General features: G+C 47.7%; 11 non-coding genes and 1 pseudogene across 11 annotated transcripts; 2 read left to right on the top strand and 10 right to left on the bottom strand.

Annotated features, from left to right (window-relative positions):
- Positions 1-954: 954 nt before the first annotated feature.
- trnav-cac (transfer RNA valine (anticodon CAC)) lies at positions 955-1027 on the top strand. Its single transcript has one exon. It is a non-coding gene; the product is annotated as a tRNA-Val (tRNA).
- Positions 1028-1442: 415 nt separating this feature from the next.
- Positions 1443-1634, bottom strand: LOC140372190 (U2 spliceosomal RNA). The gene has a single exon (XR_011928528.1). It is a non-coding gene; the product is annotated as a U2 spliceosomal RNA (small nuclear RNA).
- Positions 1635-1799: 165 nt separating this feature from the next.
- On the bottom strand, positions 1800-1965 carry LOC140372314 (U1 spliceosomal RNA). Its single transcript, XR_011928644.1, has one exon. It is a non-coding gene; the product is annotated as a U1 spliceosomal RNA (small nuclear RNA).
- A 9820-nt stretch (positions 1966-11785) lies between these two features.
- On the top strand, positions 11786-11858 carry trnav-cac (transfer RNA valine (anticodon CAC)). The gene has a single exon. It is a non-coding gene; the product is annotated as a tRNA-Val (tRNA).
- A 1242-nt stretch (positions 11859-13100) lies between these two features.
- LOC140372189 (U2 spliceosomal RNA) lies at positions 13101-13292 on the bottom strand. Its single transcript, XR_011928527.1, has one exon. It is a non-coding gene; the product is annotated as a U2 spliceosomal RNA (small nuclear RNA).
- Positions 13293-13457: 165 nt separating this feature from the next.
- Positions 13458-13623, bottom strand: LOC140372298 (U1 spliceosomal RNA). The gene has a single exon (XR_011928629.1). It is a non-coding gene; the product is annotated as a U1 spliceosomal RNA (small nuclear RNA).
- A 287-nt stretch (positions 13624-13910) lies between these two features.
- Positions 13911-14024, bottom strand: LOC140372283 (U5 spliceosomal RNA). The gene has a single exon (XR_011928614.1). It is a non-coding gene; the product is annotated as a U5 spliceosomal RNA (small nuclear RNA).
- Positions 14025-15072: 1048 nt separating this feature from the next.
- LOC140372188 (U2 spliceosomal RNA) lies at positions 15073-15264 on the bottom strand. Its single transcript, XR_011928526.1, has one exon. It is a non-coding gene; the product is annotated as a U2 spliceosomal RNA (small nuclear RNA).
- Positions 15265-15429: 165 nt separating this feature from the next.
- LOC140372313 (U1 spliceosomal RNA) lies at positions 15430-15595 on the bottom strand. Its single transcript, XR_011928643.1, has one exon. It is a non-coding gene; the product is annotated as a U1 spliceosomal RNA (small nuclear RNA).
- A 287-nt stretch (positions 15596-15882) lies between these two features.
- LOC140372282 (U5 spliceosomal RNA) lies at positions 15883-15996 on the bottom strand. Its single transcript, XR_011928613.1, has one exon. It is a non-coding gene; the product is annotated as a U5 spliceosomal RNA (small nuclear RNA).
- Positions 15997-17872: 1876 nt separating this feature from the next.
- LOC140372187 (U2 spliceosomal RNA) lies at positions 17873-18064 on the bottom strand. The gene has a single exon (XR_011928525.1). It is a non-coding gene; the product is annotated as a U2 spliceosomal RNA (small nuclear RNA).
- A 165-nt stretch (positions 18065-18229) lies between these two features.
- LOC140372185 (U1 spliceosomal RNA) lies at positions 18230-18320 on the bottom strand (annotated as a pseudogene; the record flags this gene model as incomplete).

The raw sequence follows: 18320 nt of genomic DNA, 5'->3' as shown, positions 1-18320 counted from the left end.
GTAACGTTCACCTGCTGGAAGACAGTGGTGGATGTTTTCTTCCTCTCGTACAACTCCAAACATGTCTCCAGATGCTTCGTTGTGGTGAAAACGACTTCAAAAATCTTTTTGCCAGGAAAGGCAAATATAAAGTCCAGTTGATTCGTTGTTACAGCCAGTTCTTTTTGCAAAAGGCGTCTGCTGAAGGTCAATCGATCCATTTCCAGTTCTCCCAGTAGTTCGAAGCGGAGTGCATTCCGCCGGGGGCCGTGCGAAGCTGCTGCCATTTCCTCATCTGCCGATGTTGGATCACGTCGCTTAAAGTGTTGTGCTCCATACACCGCACAGCCCCAACACTTGTGATCTTTTTAGTAAAAGGCGAAAGATTTATACGCTCTGAAGAGAAACAAGAGTGCCACGTTGCAGCGCCACACGGCGTCCAGTACTTGAGGGCACACGGGGCTTCATCACGGGCAGTGTACTTCTGTTCACGCGCTCATTTGCATCGGCGGTCGCGCGGCAAAAGGGACACGACAGGCTCGCACGTCGTTTCTGTAGTGTAGCGGTTATCACGTTCGCCTAACGCGCGAAAGGTCCTCGGCTCGAAACCGGGCAGAAACAAAGCCTCCTTTTATGTTTGCTTCAATCTTTGACACGGTTCATTCCAAACTCGATGGTTTATTCCTAGAAAAGAGGGAGGAGCGGCGGAATTGTCGGCGTAGTCCTTCAAACTTTTCATCACAGAGATCGGGGGAAAAAGACACCGACACACACGCCCAAAAAAAAAAAAAAAAAAAAGGGGCCCCCCTGCAGCCCCATATGTCCTCGTTAGTATAGTGGACAGTATCTCCGCTTGTCACGCGGAAGACCTGGGTACGATTCCCAGACGGGGAGAGAAAGTGCGTTTTACCCAGCACGAAAGCGTTGCACTGACGCTGAGGACTTGTCCCACCAACGTACCTGCGCTACACTATCGCTTCTGTAGTGTAGCGGTTATCACGTTTGCCTCACACGCAAAAGGTCCCCGGCTCGAAACCGGGCAGAAGCACGCCCTCATGCGAAGACTTTACTTGTCGAGGATGGGTTTGAAAGTCTGTGTTGCGTTTGACCCCCCCCCCCAAAAAAAACAAAACAACTAGTCACATGTACTGTACTTCACAAAGGGGCCACTCAAATTCCAAAGGGGGCCTATTTTGCACAAGGGTTTACGTGGAATGGGCTACCTCCCAAGGGGGTTGGGTTTAGGAACAGATACTTCACCTTCCCTCCCCCTCTTCTCCAGTCAGGGCTTTTGGCGGGAGATTTGAAATATCCAGCCCTTCCACTCAAAACGTCTCCGAGAATTTTTGTCCACTTCCGGAGCAGACAAACAGCAAGGAAGCGTTTAACATGAGGGTATGATGGCACATTTGCATGTAACGTGACGGCGAAAACCAACTGAATGACTTTTTTTAACCTGAGAGAGGAGGTGCACCGTTCTCGGAGGTACTGCAATACCGAGCCGATGCGTGGAGTGGACGGAGCAAGCCCCAAATTCCATCTCCCTGGTCCAAAAATCAATTTAATATACGGTCCCCGGGTAGGGGACGTATCAGATATTAAACTGATAAGAACAGATACTACACTTGATCTTAGCCAAAAGGCCGAGAAGCGATGCCCACAATGGGTTCGGGGAGCAGTGAGCTCTCCCCACGCTGACCCTCCCGTCAACGGTCCAAAGCGGCGCCCGCGCAAAGCGCCCGGCGGAGGGGCCGGAGCGCGAGCGGCGTACATGGAAACGACCCTTTGGGTTTTTTTTTTTTTCCTCTGACAAAAAACAAGAGGGGAGAGCGCGAACGCAGTCCCCCACTACCAGAAATTATGCAGTTGAGATTCCCACATTTGGGGAATTCACAGGGGTCAGCACATCCTGTTTGTGCAATGGACGAGCCTCGCCCTGGGTGAACCACCTTCCTGATCATGGTGTCGCCCCTGCCAGGTAAGTATGAGTTGCTCCGCTCCGAGCCAAGGCCCAGGCCCTGGAAGAGGCAATGTGGCAGCATGGTCCTTCCGGCCATTTGCATGGACCAGCTTCCACCCGACGATTGAGCCCCAGGTTAAACGGCAGCGATACACACGCAAGTCTGTGCGTTCTAAGCACTCTTTTTTACTTTTAAAGTTCTTGAACACGGGATGCCAAACGGAGGGTACGCAAGGGCATGTTTAAAGGCCGACAAGACACAACCTTTGCTCTTGGAGGATGACCGCTTGCTTGCTTTAGACATAGGTAGAAAAGCCCCGCATTGAAGCAGGGCATCAAAAAATTGGAAAGATCTCTTGTTGTCCCTCTCCACGGAAATCTTTAGTAAAAGGCACTTTTCACTTTTCAGGCGGTTTTTATTATTTCATAGCAATAAATTTCTTTCAAAATACTTTCCACACTTAAAACACATCTTTTAAACACAGTTTACAAAAGTCAATACAATTACACATTATTTACCAAAACTATGAATACAGCAAGTCTTTAAAAGAGTTTGGAATTTTCCATAAATTGATTATTTCTTCTCTCTTTCCTTCCACTAAATCTCTTAAAACATAATCTTTAAAAATATTCATAACACATTTCATCAACAACATTTCTGACATTTGATAGTTTTTAAAAGTCAATACATTCCTTGATTTCCAGATAGCTTCTTTTATACAATTAACTATAATCCACCACCTCTCCTTATTTTGGAATTTTGCAGTTTCACCATAGGCAATATTGTTATAACTTGATGGAATTTTCCCAACATTTTTCAGCCATGGGGATACTGTTACCCAGGCATTCACAGCAAAAGGGCATGTCCAAAAAATGTGTAAATGAGTTTCCTCACTGCCACAAAAGGGTCTCGGGCATCTTGGGCTTGGTGTAAAGTGTCTTTTAAAAAGGAACTCTCGGGTTGGCAAACATTTATGGCCAATTTGCCAGGCCAAATCTCTGTGTCTGTTCGTAAGTTTTTGAAAATGTATATTTTCCCATGCCCTTTTGCTCTCTTGTGCCGATAAAAGATCTACCGGGGTAAGTTTCTCCAAATCTACGGACAGTTTTTGTTCTATTTTTCTCCTTGTCAGTTCTGTCGATGGTACCTGGCTAAGTCCTTTGGATAAGTTCTCAAGCACATGTTTGTAGACTGATGGGCAAATCTCGGCGTGGGGGACATCCATTGATGGTCTTTTTCCCCATGTGATTAAAACTTTTCTACCCACCCACAATTTTGCAAAATAGTGCCACAAAATTTCCCTTTCTGGTAGAAGGACTGCCTTTAAAATTGGGGCCAAGAACATTGCTTCAAATTTTGCCTCGATTAATGGCACCCCGATACCCCCGCACAGTGGGAGGCGATGCATTATATTTCGTTTGAGTCTCTCTGATTTCCCCCCCCCAGATAAACTGGAACAACATCTTCTTCAGAGTCTTAAGTATCCGATAGGGGGCAGGAAACACAGTCGCCAGATTATTCACTGAAGCCAACAGTACCGAGTTCACAATTAAGACTTTCCCAGTAAATGTAAGCTCCCTATCTTGCCATGCTCTTAAATTGGCTGTCAATTTGGGTAGCTTTGACTCCCAGTTTTTTACTTCCATGTCTTTTCCTATCTGAATTCCCAAGACTTTAATTGTGTCTTTATTTTTAATCAGGTCTATATTTTCGTATTTCTCTTTCCAATTCAAATAAAGTATTTTGGTTTTGTTCTTATTAACCCTTGTGCTTGCAGCGAGAGTAAAGTTTTCACAGACCTTTAAGGCTTCTCCTATAGATTTATTGTCTGAAAGTAACAAAGTGATATCATCCATATAAACTGATATTTTTGCCTGTCTATTTTCACTTCCTGGCACAAAAATTCCTTTTATGTCATTGTTCCTTCTAAGGGCACAAACTAGCGGTTCTATTGCTAAAATAAATAATGTGGGTGACAAGGGGCACCCTTGTCTGACCCCAGCCCGGATATCTATAGCATTTGTTTGTTGTCCATTAACTATTACCACACTATGGCAGTCAGTGTACAAGAGGTTAACCCACCGTCTAAAATTTTCTCCAAAACCAAAATGTTTCAACACTGCTTTTATATAATCGTGGCTTATGCTATCAAAAGCTTTTTCGAGGTCCAAACTTAGTATACATAGGGGGCTGTTACGTTCTTTACAGAGGAGATACGTGTCTCTCACCAGGGCTAGGCTATCTGTCATTGTCCGTCCTTGTACTCCACATGTTTGTTCACTCTCCACCAGGTCACCAACGATGGGTTGAGTTCGTAAAAATAAAACCTTGGCCAGTATTTTTACATCGACACCTAGAAGGGTTAGTGGTCTCCAGTTCTGTAGATTCTGTTTTTGTCCTTTTTTGTGAAGGAGGGAGATTGCCCCCCGTCTCAATGATGATGGCAACGCTCCTTTGCCAAGACTTTCGTTGTACATCTCCAAAAGGGGGAGTTTCAGCTGCTCCCAAAAGGTAACGTAAAACTCTTTGGGGAGACCATCCAAGCCTGGAGTTTTATTGTCTTTCATACTTGTAATGGCTTTTGTCAGTTCTGCCAATGTTATATTTTTGTCTAAGGATTCCTTCACTGAAGTACTAAGTTTTCCAGTAGTCTTAGAAAGAAAAGTGTCCATCATTTTGCTAGACACCAGTGTGTCCTGATAGAGATTGGCAAAAAAGGACCTAATAATGTGAATGATTTTTTCCATGTCCTTCTCTTCTTTTCCTTCCTGATCATAGACAGATGTTATATGGTGCTTTGCTTTTGCTATTTTTTGGAAAAAGTACCGGGAACATTTCTCATTTTCCTCTAGATGTTGGATCCTGCTTCTCAGGAGGATACTTTTACTCTTCTCCCTCATTAGTTCACATAGTTTTGCTTTTAGTGTGACAATCTCTTGTTGCATGTCAAAGCCGTTTTGTGCCAGTTTATAGTAGTTTTGAAGTTTTCTTTGAAGTCTAGAATAAAACATTCTCTTTCTAGCGGCCAGTGTTTTACTCTCTGACATGAAGAAGGATTTTGTCCTGGATTTAATATCTTCCCACCAGTCTCCACAGGAGTTATGGAGATCTCGTAGGGTTTTCCATTGTTCAAATTTTCCTTTTAATTTTTCTACTATGTATTTGTTCTGTAATAAAGCAATATTTAATTTCCACGGGCCCGTATGGCGTTTCAACCCTCCTTTAATGTCTATCACGGTGGTTAGCTTAAAGTGATCTGAAAAGACAACTGGTGTTCTCCAACATTTAAGGGGGAGAAGGCCTCGGGACACCAGGGTAAGATCAATACGTGAGAAGGATTTGCCATTAGACCACGTAAAGTCTGGTTTTGACCCTAAACTTTCCGCACAGTCTTTCAAATGACAGTCTCTTATTAAATTCGCCAAAGCGTGTGAGCTGGCATCTAGTTTTGCCGTAGTAGCTCGTTTTGTCAATCTGTCTGTTCTAGTCAAGATGCAGTTAAAGTCACCCCCAATGACAACTTCATATTTGCAAAAAATTAAAGTCTGTAAAAGTTCCAAGGTTTTAAGTCTTCCTTGCACTGTGGGTGGACAATAAACACTGATAACTCTAAGTTGTTTTCCATTTTGATCTAAGTCTACAGAGAGTATTCTTCCATCACTTATTCTCTGGACTCTGTTTATATTAAAATGGTGACCTCGGAGCAAGATGGCTACCCCAGAGTTCTTGTTTTCATTATCTCCAGACCAAAAGGATTGTCCATGAGGCCATCTACTTTCATAATCTCTATAACTATCTTTAAAAGGTATATTACATTCTTGGAGACAGAAAATATCTCCAATTCCATTATGCAGTTCATTGAAAACTGTCTGGCACTTTAACAAATCATTCAAGCCTCTTGTATTAATTGTGACTACTGAGAGAGAGGTCATATTAATAGTTGGAGGAGTTTACCACTAAACCATTTTCTCCTTGTGTTCTGTGACCCTTCCTTTTTTTCTTTTGTGGATTTGGGGGGCCTTCCGCCGATTTTATTTTTGTCACAACTGTAAACGTGTTCACGCTAGTATGGTCAAGGAATTCGGTGGAGGGAGACGAGGCAGGTGGCCATACCTTTTCAGACTGCTCTAGGTGGAAAGATTCCTCACTTGACGTGTTCTGAAGGCGTTTTACCGCCCCCTGCCGTTCCAAAAATTCCACTTGAGTGTCCGGAAGAAAGGTTTCAGCTGTTGCTGCTAAACCATCTTGACTATCCTCTTGCGGTGCAGGTTCCCCCTGTGTGCCCTCCTCCTGGAAGGGGGGGAGGCTGGCCAACAGGGCGTCGAAGACCCCTTCTGCATCCTGTAGAGTTTTGGGGACATCCTGAAGTCTCACTGTGGGTGGTTCTTTTGGAGAGTTGTCCGGTCCATCTGCCTTGTCCATTCTGTCTTGTGACACGGGATTCTCATCAAAGAGTTGGGAATAGGGATCCGGGTCATCTTGGCATGATACTGATGTTGTCACTGTATTCCCTTTCACTCTATTAGCATAGGCTTGTGGGCAGTCCTTAAAGAGATGGGTGTCCGCCGAACACAGGTTGCATTTAACTGAAACTGTGCATAGTGATGTGGGATGATCCAGGGATTTGCACTTTCTGCATTGGGCTACATTGCACCCTGCTGCCAGGTGATCAAGGCTGCCGCATCTTCTGCATTTCCGTGGCTGCCCCGGATAAAAGACAGAGCCTCGGAAAGCCCCCAGTTGAATGGAGTTAGGGAGATGTTGAAGTTCCCCGTTAGTTCTTCTTAACTTCACTTCCAGCCGCTTGGTTCCTGTTTTAATGCCATCGATGTCTACAACCTCTGTTGCTTTTAGGACATCGCAGAAGAAAGAGGCCCATGTCTTGACATCATCCAGTCTCACTTTTTCTGAATAGATAACGATATGGACAGTTTTTTTATCCAAATCAGTGAGAGGAGTAACGTTCACCTGCTGGAAGACAGTGGTGGATGTTTTCTTCCTCTCGTACAACTCCAAACATGTCTCCAGATGCTTCGTTGTGGTGAAAACGACTTCAAAAATCTTTTTGCCAGGAAAGGCAAATATAAAGTCCAGTTGATTCGTTGTTACAGCCAGTTCTTTTTGCAAAAGGCGTCTGCTGAAGGTCAATCGATCCATTTCCAGTTCTCCCAGTAGTTCGAAGCGGAGTGCATTCCGCCGGGGGCCGTGCGAAGCTGCTGCCATTTCCTCATCTGCCGATGTTGGAGCACGTCGCTTAAAGTGTTGTGCTCCATACACCGCACAGCCCCAACACTTGTGATCTTTTTAGTAAAAGGCGAAAGATTTATACGCTCTGAAGAGAAACAAGAGTGCCACGTTGCAGCGCCACACGGCGTCCAGTACTTGAGGGCACACGGGGCTTCATCACGGGCAGTGTACTTCTGTTCACGCGCTCATTTGCATCGGCGGTCGCGCGGCAAAAGGGACACGACAGGCTCGCACGTCGTTTCTGTAGTGTAGCGGTTATCACGTTCGCCTAATGCGCGAAAGGTCCTCGGCTCGAAACCGGGCAGAAACAAAGCCTCCTTTTATGTTTGCTTCAATCTTTGACACGGTTCATTCCAAACTCGATGGTTTATTCCTAGAAAAGAGGGAGGAGCGGCGGAATTGTCGGCGTAGTCCTTCAAACTTTTCATCACAGAGATCGGGGGAAAAAGACACCGACACACACGCCCAAAAAAAAAAAAAAAAAAAAGGGGCCCCCCTGCAGCCCCATATGTCCTCGTTAGTATAGTGGACAGTATCTCCGCTTGTCACGCGGGGGCCAGCCGTGGATAGTGGGCATAGAGCGTCAGCCAATCAGAATGAGCCTGTGTGCCATGTGCCACTGTGATGAAGGCCAACCAATCAGAATGCAGAGATTCGTGTTGTTCACAAATTCATCTCAAGAGACCAGAGTTCAAATCCTGCTGTGCCCAGAAGAAGAGGAACGTTTCAAAGGATCAAAACTTTAAATATATGAAGTTTATAAGTTCAAACTTTAAATGTATAAAGTTTATGAGTTGGTGTGTCAGTTTGCACTTGTTAAAGGTCAGATCATGAGAAGGACTCACATGCAGCTGCTGGGACTGATTTGCAATATTAATAGAATCACAAATTGATCACAAAAAGTGATTTCTGCTTCACCTTAAGAGATTAACCCACGTCACATCTTCTGCATGAATAAACTTGGAGTGGGTCAGAAACAGGGAGTTTAGTCCGCAGGGGTCAGAGGTCACACTATCACATCTCTAACACTGCAGCACTGAACTGTACTATTGTGTTCAGTTTATGTTCTGCAGAGAAATAAAACATTTACTCATATTATTAATGATATGATATCTCAATCATGTATGGAATATTATTGTATTATTATATAAGAAAACACAATAACATATACTTTTAAGAATATTTATTGACAGGGAAATACCAGAAATATTAAGTTTCATTTATTTACAATTCAGACAGCATTCATTACTTGACAGTAGTATTTACAATAAATATACAGATATATACAGTCCAGGGAAGTATGTGTGGATGTGAGGACTGTGAGGGCCTGCTTCAGCACCAGTTTGCAGAACCTGCACGTTCTCCCTGGGGCAGAACCTGCACGTTCTCCCTGGGGCAGGTGACTCCTCTCTCTTCCTCTTCTGCTGCTTCCTTTTTCCACTCTCTGTCTTGTGGCCTCCAGCTCCCTCTGGAAGAACTCTGTGTCCACAAAGTCCTTAAAAGGTGGTGTTTCTTCAGGGCTGCTGCTGCTGCTCAGGGCGTCCTGAGAAAGAGACGGTGATGGTCAGAACTGTAGGAGGCGAGGTGATGGTCTGAGGAGGAGGCTTCACTGTGGCAGGTGTCGTGGTGACGACAGTCGTCGTGGTGACGGCAGTCGTCGTGGTGACGGCAGTCGTCGTGGTGACGACAGTTGTCATGGTGACAACAGGCAGAGTTGTGGTGGTGCTGCCAGAGTGTCTGTGTTTGCTCCAGTTTTTCGGGCTGATGTTGAGTGAAGATGTGGCATTTAATAATTTGATGTGATGATGATGTAATGATAAATATGTAGTTTTGTGGTCGGGTGTAGCGTGCTGTTGGCTGATTGGCTCAGGGGCAGTGGAGGTGGAGGCGGCCTGTTGTGACGACTGCGGCTGAAGCTTCACTGGAGGAGGAACTACAGAACAAAACAGATGAATGTTTTAGTGATAAGCAACACGTGAAATACAAGACATGACACACATTTAGAACCACTGCACTGGCTGTCAAACTACAGTCAGCATGAAGCATTCATCTGTTCACTCTGTGATGGTTTGACTGAGACAGACACACATGGAGCATGAAGCATTCATCTGTTCACTCTGTGATGGTTTGACTGAGACAGACACACATGGAGCATGAAGCATTCATCTGTTCACTCTGTGATGGTTTGACTGAGACAGACACAGACACACATGGAGCTCACTCACTCTGGGTTGTCTCTTCTCCAGGAGCATCAGATGCAGAATGTGTGGGACGAGCTGCATCTGAAACAACTAAAACACCACAATATAGGTTTATGTTTGTTTAGATTATTCTATTAAAATGTCAGACCTGGAGCTGAAGTACTTCCAGACTCGGCCAGAACAAACCTCAGCTCCTGTGGAAGTGGCACTGGAGGCTTAAGGGGCAGCACATCTGCAGCAGCTGAAGAGAGGAAAGAAATGTATGATACGTTTGATCAACTTTGATCTTACAGTGAATAAGCAACAAGTAAAAGCTCTTACCGTCCTGTGGTTCCTCCAGAACAGTCTGTTTGGACTGTGCAGCTGCTGTAAGAGAAGAAGACGAATAATGAGTCATATTTAGCCGTTAGTAACAACGCACACTTACATTTGACCTGTTGTTTATATCATAAGTAAGTTTATATGGCTGTTTTATTTAGCAATGTTAGTGTGAATGAGCAGAAGAAGCTCTCACTCATTCATATTGAACACCAGATAATATGACTTACTCTCATCACAGATGCATGAATTCAGAGCAGGACCTGAACAGGGTCAGGAACAACTGAACTCATGCACAGGACAGAACGTGTCCCAAAGTGTCTTTCATGGCAGGACATCTGTGTGTGAACTTCTGTAAACCTGAGGATGATGGAGCTCAGCAGCGACTGGTGCAGACACGGCTGGAATAAAAGACAAACCTTTATAACACATGGTACATCCAAAATGGAGCTAAAGCGTTACAGACACATTACACACATCCACGTGTTGATTGGACGGAGATGCTGAACATTGTCCTCTCCAGCGCGTCCTCTTCAGCCACTACTAAAGGAAAAGACATGAAATGAAACAGAAGTGACTGCTCCTCTACACGGTGTGACTCTGTGTGACTCCACACAAACCAAGAACACATGATTTAAGTAGTTATACTCACCCAAGGGCTCACGAAGAGAGCTGGTGGGGACACGAGTGGGTGGGACAGAGGACGGGACAGAGGAGGGCAGGAGAGAGGAGGACAGGACAGAGGAGGACAGGACAGAGGAAGACAGGACAGAGGAGGACAGGACAGAGGAGGACGGGACAGAGGAGGACGGGACAGAGGAGGACGGGACAGAGGAGGACAGGATAGTGGAGGACAGGACAGAGGAGGGCAGGATAGTGGAGGACAGGACAGAGGAGGGCAGGAGAGAGGAGGACAGGGCAGAGGATAGGGCAGAGGAGGACAGGGTAGAGGAGGACAGGATAGTGGAGGACAGGACAGAGGAGGACAGGGCAGAGGATAGGGCAGAGGAGGACAGGGTAGAGGAGGACAGGATAGTGGAGGACAGGACAGAGGAGGACAGGGCAGAGGAGGACAGGACAGAGGAGTACGGGGCAGAGGAGTACGGGGGAGAGGAGGACAGGAGAGAGGACAGGACATAGGAAAGGACAGAGGAAAGGACAGAGGAGGGCAGGATAGTGGAGGACAGGGCAGAGGAGGATGGGGGAGAGGAGGACAGGGGAGAGGAGGACAGGAGAGAGGAAAGGACAGAGGACAGGACAGGAGAGAGGAACAACATAATCAACATAATTGTTGAGTCATTCATATGGATTTTGGCTCTTGTTTACAGTCTGTTGCTAGGTAACAGTTGTGGAATGTCCTCCACATTAACATGAAGTGAAGGCATTTCCCCCATTGTGGGACAAACAAAGTCTCTCTTACTTGTGATGAATTGTTGATGCTACAACTACTTTTATGCACAATAAGAGACAACACAACACACAGATGACGTAATATTACACCTTAAATAAAACTGCACAACTGCAAACCTTTAAATGTAATAAAGTTTAACTTCACAGGGCTGAATATCACACAAAACTGACAGAAAAGTCGCGTTAGTTGTTCAACAGAGACATGGAAGTAGCAGTGATTTTACGTGACTAAAAACACAGTTTCAAAAGTGCAAAACACAAGACGAACTTTACCTGAAAACGTCCTCAAATGCCCGTTATAAATGCCACAAAATACGAGTGTTCTGGGGCAGTAAAATGTCCATAAGAAGGTGAAAACAGGAGCACATCTAGTGCTAAACTTGTCCCGGTCACATTGAATGAATGACGTCACTCTGCATTCAAACATGGCGCGCTCTCGCCACAGCGCCGCCGCTGGCCAAAAGTATATTACATCCGTAGTGGTTTAGCACTACCATAGGAAATGAATGGGATTCTGTTTAGGGCTGTTTAGCTAAAGAATCCACGGCTGCCGCGCGGAAGACCTGGGTTCGATTCCCAGACGGGGAGAGAAAGTGCGTTTTACCCAGCACGAAAGCGTTGCACTGACGCTGAGGACTTGTCCCACCAACGTACCTGCGCTACACTATCGCTTCTGTAGTGTAGCGGTTATCACGTTTGCCTCACACGCAAAAGGTCCCCGGCTCGAAACCGGGCAGAAGCACGCCCTCATGCGAAGACTTTACTTGTCGAGGCTGGGTTTGAAAGTCGGTGTTGCGTTTGACCCCCCCCCAAAAAAAAACAAAACAACTAGTCACATGTACTGTACTTCACAAAGGGGCCACTCAAATTCCAAAGGTGGCCTATTTTGCACAAGGGTTTACGTGGAATGGGCTACCTCCCAAGGGGGTTGGGTTTAGGACGTTGACGCGCCACACGGCGTCCAGTACTTGAGGGCACACGGGGCTTCATCACGGGCAGTGTACTTCTGTTCACGCGCTCATTTGCATCGGCGGTCGCGCGGCAAAAGGGACACGACAGGCTCGCACGTCGTTTCTGTAGTGTAGCGGTTATCACGTTCGCCTAACGCGCGAAAGGTCCTCGGCTCGAAACCGGGCAGAAACAAAGCCTCCTTTTATGTTTGCTTCAATCTTTGACACGGTTCATTCCAAACTCGATGGTTTATTCCTAGAAAAGAGGGAGGAGCGGCGGAATTGTCGGCGTAGTCCTTCAAACTTTTCATCACAGAGATCGGGGGAAAAAGACACCGACACACACGCCCAAAAAAAAAACAAAAAAAAAGGGGCCCCCCTGCAGCCCCATATGTCATCGTTAGTATAGTGGACAGTATCTCCGCTTGTCACGCGGAAGACCTGGGTTCGATTCCCAGACGGGGAGAGAAAGTGCGTTTTACTCAGCACGAAAGCGTTGCACTGACGCTGAGGACTTGTCCCACCAACGTACCTGCGCTACACTATCGCTTCTGTAGTGTAGCGGTTATCATGTTTGCCTCACACGCAAAAGGTCCCCGGCTCGAAACCGGGCAGAAGCACGCCCTCATGCGAAGACTTTACTTGTCGAGGATGGGTTTGAAAGTCGGTGTTGCGTTTGACCCCCCCCCAAAAAAAAACAAAACAACTAGTCACATGTACTGTACTTCACAAAGGGGCCACTCAAATTCCAAAGGTGGCCTATTTTGCACAAGGGTTTACGTGGAATGGGCTACCTCCCAAGGGGGTTGAGTTTAGGAACAGATACTTCACCTTCCCTCCCCCTCTTCTCCAGTCAGGGCTTTTGGCGGGAGATTTGAAATATCCAGCCCTTCCACTCAAAACGTCTCCGAGAATTTTTGTCCACTTCCGGAGCAGACAAACGGCAAGGAAGCGTTTAACATGAGGGTATGATGGCACATTTGCATGTAACGTGACGGCGAAAACAAACTGAATGACTTTTTTTAACCTGAGAGAGGAGGTGCACCGTTCTCGGAGGTACTGCAATACCGAGCCGATGCGTGGAGTGGACGGAGCAAGCCCCAAATTCCATCTCCCTGGTCCAAAAATCAATTTAATATACGGTCCCCGGGTAGGGGACGTATCAGATATTAAACTGATAAGAACAGATACTACACTTGATCTTAGCCAAAAGGCCGAGAAGCGATGCCCACAATGGGTTCGGGGAGCAGTGAGCTCTCCCCACGCTGACCCTCCCGTCAACGGTCCAAAGCGGCGCCCGCGCAAAGCGCCCGGCGGAGGGGCCGGAGCGCGAGCGGCGTACATGGAAACGACCCTTTGGGTTTTTTTTTTTTTCCTCTGACAAAAAACAAGAGGGGAGAGCGCGAACGCAGTCCCCCACTACCAGAAATTATGCAGTTGAGATTCCCACATTTGGGGAATTCACAGGGGTCAGCACATCCCGTTTGTGCAATGGACGAGCCTCGCCCTGGGTGAACCACCTTCCTGATCATGGTGTCGCCCCTGCCAGGTAAGTATGAGCTGCTCCGCTCCGAGCCAAGGCCCAGGCCCTGGAAGAGGCAATGTGGCAGCATGGTCCTTCCGGCCATTTGCATGGACCAGCTTCCACCCGACGATTGAGCCCCAGGTTAAACGGCAGCGATACACACGCAAGTCTGTGCGTTCTAAGCACTCTTTTTTACTTTTAAAGTTCTTGAACACGGGATGCCAAACGGAGGGTACGCAAGGGCATGTTTAAAGGCCGACAAGACACAACCTTTGCTCTTGGAGGATGACCGCTTGCTTGCTTTAGACATAGGTAGAAAAGCCCCGCATTGAAGCAGGGCATCAAAAAATTGGAAAGATCTCTTGTTGTCCCTCTCCACGGAAATCTTTAGTAAAAGGCGAAAGATTTATACGCTCTGAAGAGAAACAAGAGTGCCACGTTGCAGCGCCACACGGCGTCCAGTACTTGAGGGCACACGGGGCTTCATCACGGGCAGTGTACTTCTGTTCACGCGCTCATTTGCATCGGCGGTCGCGCGGCAAAAGGGACACGACAGGCTCGCACGTCGTTTCTGTAGTGTAGCGGTTATCACGTTCGCCTAACGCGCGAAAGGTCCTCGGCTCGAAACCGGGCAGAAACAAAGCCTCCTTTTATGTTTGCTTCAATCTTTGACACGGTTCATTCCAAACTCGATGGTTTATTCCTAGAAAAGAGGGAGGAGCGGCGGAATTGTCGGCGTAGTCCTTCAAACTTTTCATCACAGAGATCGGGGGAAAAAGACACCGACACACACGCCCAAAAAAAAAAAAAAAAAAAAAGGGGCCCCCCTGCAGCCCCATATGTCCTCGTTAGTATAGTGGACAGTATCTCCGCTTGTCACGCGGAAGACCTGGGTTCGATTCCCAGACGGGGAGAGAAAGTGCGTTTTACCCAGCACGAAAGCATTGCACTGACGCTGAGGACTTGTCCCACCAACGTACCTGCGCTACACTATCGCTTCTGTAGTGTAGCGGTTATCATGTTTGCCTCACACGCAAAAGGTCCCCGGCTCGAAACCGGGCAGAAGCACGCCCTCATGCGAAGACTTTACTTGTCGAGGATGGGTTTGAAAGTCGGTGTTGCGTTTGACCCCCCCCCAAAAAAAACAAAACAACTAGTCACATGTACTGTACTTCACAAAGGGGCCACTCAAATTCCAAAGGTGGCCTATTTTGCACAAGGGTTTACGTGGAATGGGCTACCTCCCAAGGGGGTTGGGTTTAGGAACAGATACTTCACCTTCCCTCCCCCTCTTCTCCAGTCAGGGCTTTTGGCGGGAGATTTGAAATATCCAGCCCTTCCACTCAAAACGTCTCCGAGAATTTTTGTCCACTTCCGGAGCAGACAAACGGCAAGGAAGCGTTTAACATGAGGGTATGATGGCACATTTGCATGTAACGTGACGGCGAAAACAAACTGAATGACTTTTTTTAACCTGAGAGAGGAGGTGCACCGTTCTCGGAGGTACTGCAATACCGAGCCGATGCGTGGAGTGGACGGAGCAAGCCCCAAATTCCATCTCCCTGGTCCAAAAATCAATTTAATATACGGTCCCCGGGTAGGGGACGTATCAGATATTAAACTGATAAGAACAGATACTACACTTGATCTTAGCCAAAAGGCCGAGAAGCGATGCCCACAATGGGTTCGGGGAGCAGTGAGCTCTCCCCACGCTGACCCTCCCGTCAACGGTCCAAAGCGGCGCCCGCGCAAAGCGCCCGGCGGAGGGGCCGGAGCGCGAGCGGCGTACATGGAAACGACCCTTTGGGTTTTTTTTTTTTTCCTCTGACAAAAAACAAGAGGGGAGAGCGCGAACGCAGTCCCCCACTACCAGAAATTATGCAGTTGAGATTCCCACATTTGGGGAATTCACAGGGGTCAGCACATCCTGTTTGTGCAATGGACGAGCCTCGCCCTGGGTGAACCACCTTCCTGATCATGGTGTCGCCCCTGCCAGGTAAGTATGAGTTGCTCCGCTCCGAGCCAAGGCCCAGGCCCTGGAAGAGGCAATGTGGCAGCATGGTCCTTCCGGCCATTTGCATGGACCAGCTTCCACCCGACGATTGAGCCCCAGGTTAAACGGCAGCGATACACACGCAAGTCTGTGCGTTCTAAGCACTCTTTTTTACTTTTAAAGTTCTTGAACACGGGATGCCAAACGGAGGGTACGCAAGGGCATGTTTAAAGGCCGACAAGACACAACCTTTGCTCTTGCAGGATGACCGCTTGCTTGCTTTAGACATAGGTAGAAAAGCCCCGCATTGAAGCAGGGCATCAAAAAATTGGAAAGATCTCTTGTTGTCCCTCTCCACGGAAATCTTTAGTAAAAGGCGAAAGATTTATACGCTCTGAAGAGAAACAAGAGTACCACGTTGCAGCGCCACACGGCGTCCAGTACTTGAGGGCACACGGGGCTTCATCACGGGCAGTGTACTTCTGTTCACGCGCTCATTTGCATCGGCGGTCGCGCGGCAAAAGGGACACGACAGGCTTGCACGTCGTTTCTGTAGTGTAGCGGTTATCACGTTCGCCTAACGCGCGAAAGGTCCTCGGCTCGAAACCGGGCAGAAACAAAGCCTCCTTTTATGTTTGCTTCAATCTTTGACACGGTTCATTCCAAACTCGATGGTTTATTCCTAGAAAAGAGGGAGGAGCGGCGGAATTGTCGGCGTAGTCCTTCAAACTTTTCATCACAGAGATCGGGGGAAAAAGACACCGACACACACGCCCAAAAAAAAAAAAAAAAAAAAGGGCCCCCCCTGCAGCCCCATATGTCCTCGTTAGTATAGTGGACAGTATCTCCGCTTGTCACGCGGAAGACCTGGGTTCGATTCCCAGACGGGGAGAGAAAGTGCGTTTTACCCAGCACGAAAGCATTGCACTGACGCTGAGGACTTGTCCCACCAACGTACCTGTGCTACACTATCGCTTCTGTAGTGTAGCGGTTATCATGTTTGCCTCACACGCAAAAGGTCCCCGGCTCGAAACCGGGCAGAAGCACGCCCTCATGCGAAGACTTTACTTGTCGAGGATGGGTTTGAAAGTCGGTGTTGCGTTTGACCCCCCCCCAAAAAAAACAAAACAACTAGTCACATGTACTGTACTTCACAAAGGGGCCACTCAAATTCCAAAGGTGGCCTATTTTGCACAAGGGTTTACGTGGAATGGGCTACCTCCCAAGGGGGTTGGGTTTAGGACGTTGCAGCGCCACACGGCGTCCAGTACTTGAGGGCACACGGGGCTTCATCACGGGCAGTGTACTTCTGTTCACGCGCTCATTTGCATCGGCGGTCGCGCGGCAAAAGGGACACGACAGGCTCGCACGTCGTTTCTGTAGTGTAGCGGTTATCACGTTCGCCTAACGCGCGAAAGGTCCTCGGCTCGAAACCGGGCAGAAACAAAGCCTCCTTTTATGTTTGCTTCAATCTTTGACACGGTTCATTCCAAACTCGATGGTTTATTCCTAGAAAAGAGGGAGGAGCGGCGGAATTGTCGGCGTAGTCCTTCAAACTTTTCATCACAGAGATCGGGGGAAAAAGACACCGACACACACGCCCAAAAAAAAAAAAAAAAAAAAAAGGGGCCCCCCTGCAGCCCCATATGTCCTCGTTAGTATAGTGGACAGTATCTCCGCTTGTCACGCGGAAGACCTGGGTTCGATTCCCAGACGGGGAGAGAAAGTGCGTTTTACCCAGCACGAAAGCATTGCACTGACGCTGAGGACTTGTCCCACCAACGTACCTGCGCTACACTATCGCTTCTGTAGTGTAGCGGTTATCATGTTTGCCTCACACGCAAAAGGTCCCCGGCTCGAAACCGGGCAGAAGCACGCCCTCATGCGAAGACTTTACTTGTCGAGGATGGGTTTGAAAGTCGGTGTTGCGTTTGACCCCCCCCCAAAAAAAACAAAACAACTAGTCACATGTACTGTACTTCACAAAGGGGCCACTCAAATTCCAAAGGTGGCCTATTTTGCACAAGGGTTTACGTGGAATGGGCTACCTCCCAAGGGGGTTGGGTTTAGGAACAGATACTTCACCTTCCCTCCCCCTCTTCTCCAGTCAGGGCTTTTGGCGGGAGATTTGAAATATCCAGCCCTTCCACTCAAAACGTCTCCGAGAATTTTTGTCCACTTCCGGAGCAGACAAACGGCAAGGAAGCGTTTAACATGAGGGTATGATGGCACATTTGCATGTAACGTGACGGCGAAAACAAACTGAATGACTTTTTTTAACCTGAGAGAGGAGGTGCACCGTTCTCGGAGGTACTGCAATACCGAGCCGATGCGTGGAGTGGACGGAGCAAGCCCCAAATTCCATCTCCCTGGTCCAAAAATCAATTTAATATACGGTCCCCGGGTAGGGGACGTATCAGATATTAAACTGATAAGAACAGATACTACACTTGATCTTAGCCAAAAGGCCGAGAAGCGATGCCCACAATGGGTTCGGGGAGCAGTGAGCTCTCCCCACGCTGACCCTCCCGTCAACGGTCCAAAGCGGCGCCCGCGCAAAGCGCCCGGCGGAGGGGCCGGAGCGCGAGCGGCGTACATGGAAACGACCCTTTGGGTTTTTTTTTTTTTCCTCTGACAAAAAACAAGAGGGGAGAGCGCGAACGCAGTCCCCCACTACCAGAAATTATGCAGTTGAGATTCCCACATTTGGGGAATTCACAGGGGTCAGCACATCCT

The sequence above is a fragment of the Eucyclogobius newberryi genome, unplaced genomic scaffold (assembly GCF_026437365.1).
Source record: "Eucyclogobius newberryi isolate DKJ021-1_F unplaced genomic scaffold, fEucNew1.0.hap1 SCAF_22, whole genome shotgun sequence".
Taxonomy (NCBI): Eukaryota; Metazoa; Chordata; class Actinopteri; order Gobiiformes; family Gobiidae; genus Eucyclogobius; species Eucyclogobius newberryi.
Note: the sequence above shows the minus strand (reverse complement) of the source record. Positions and strands in the feature narration are given on the sequence as shown.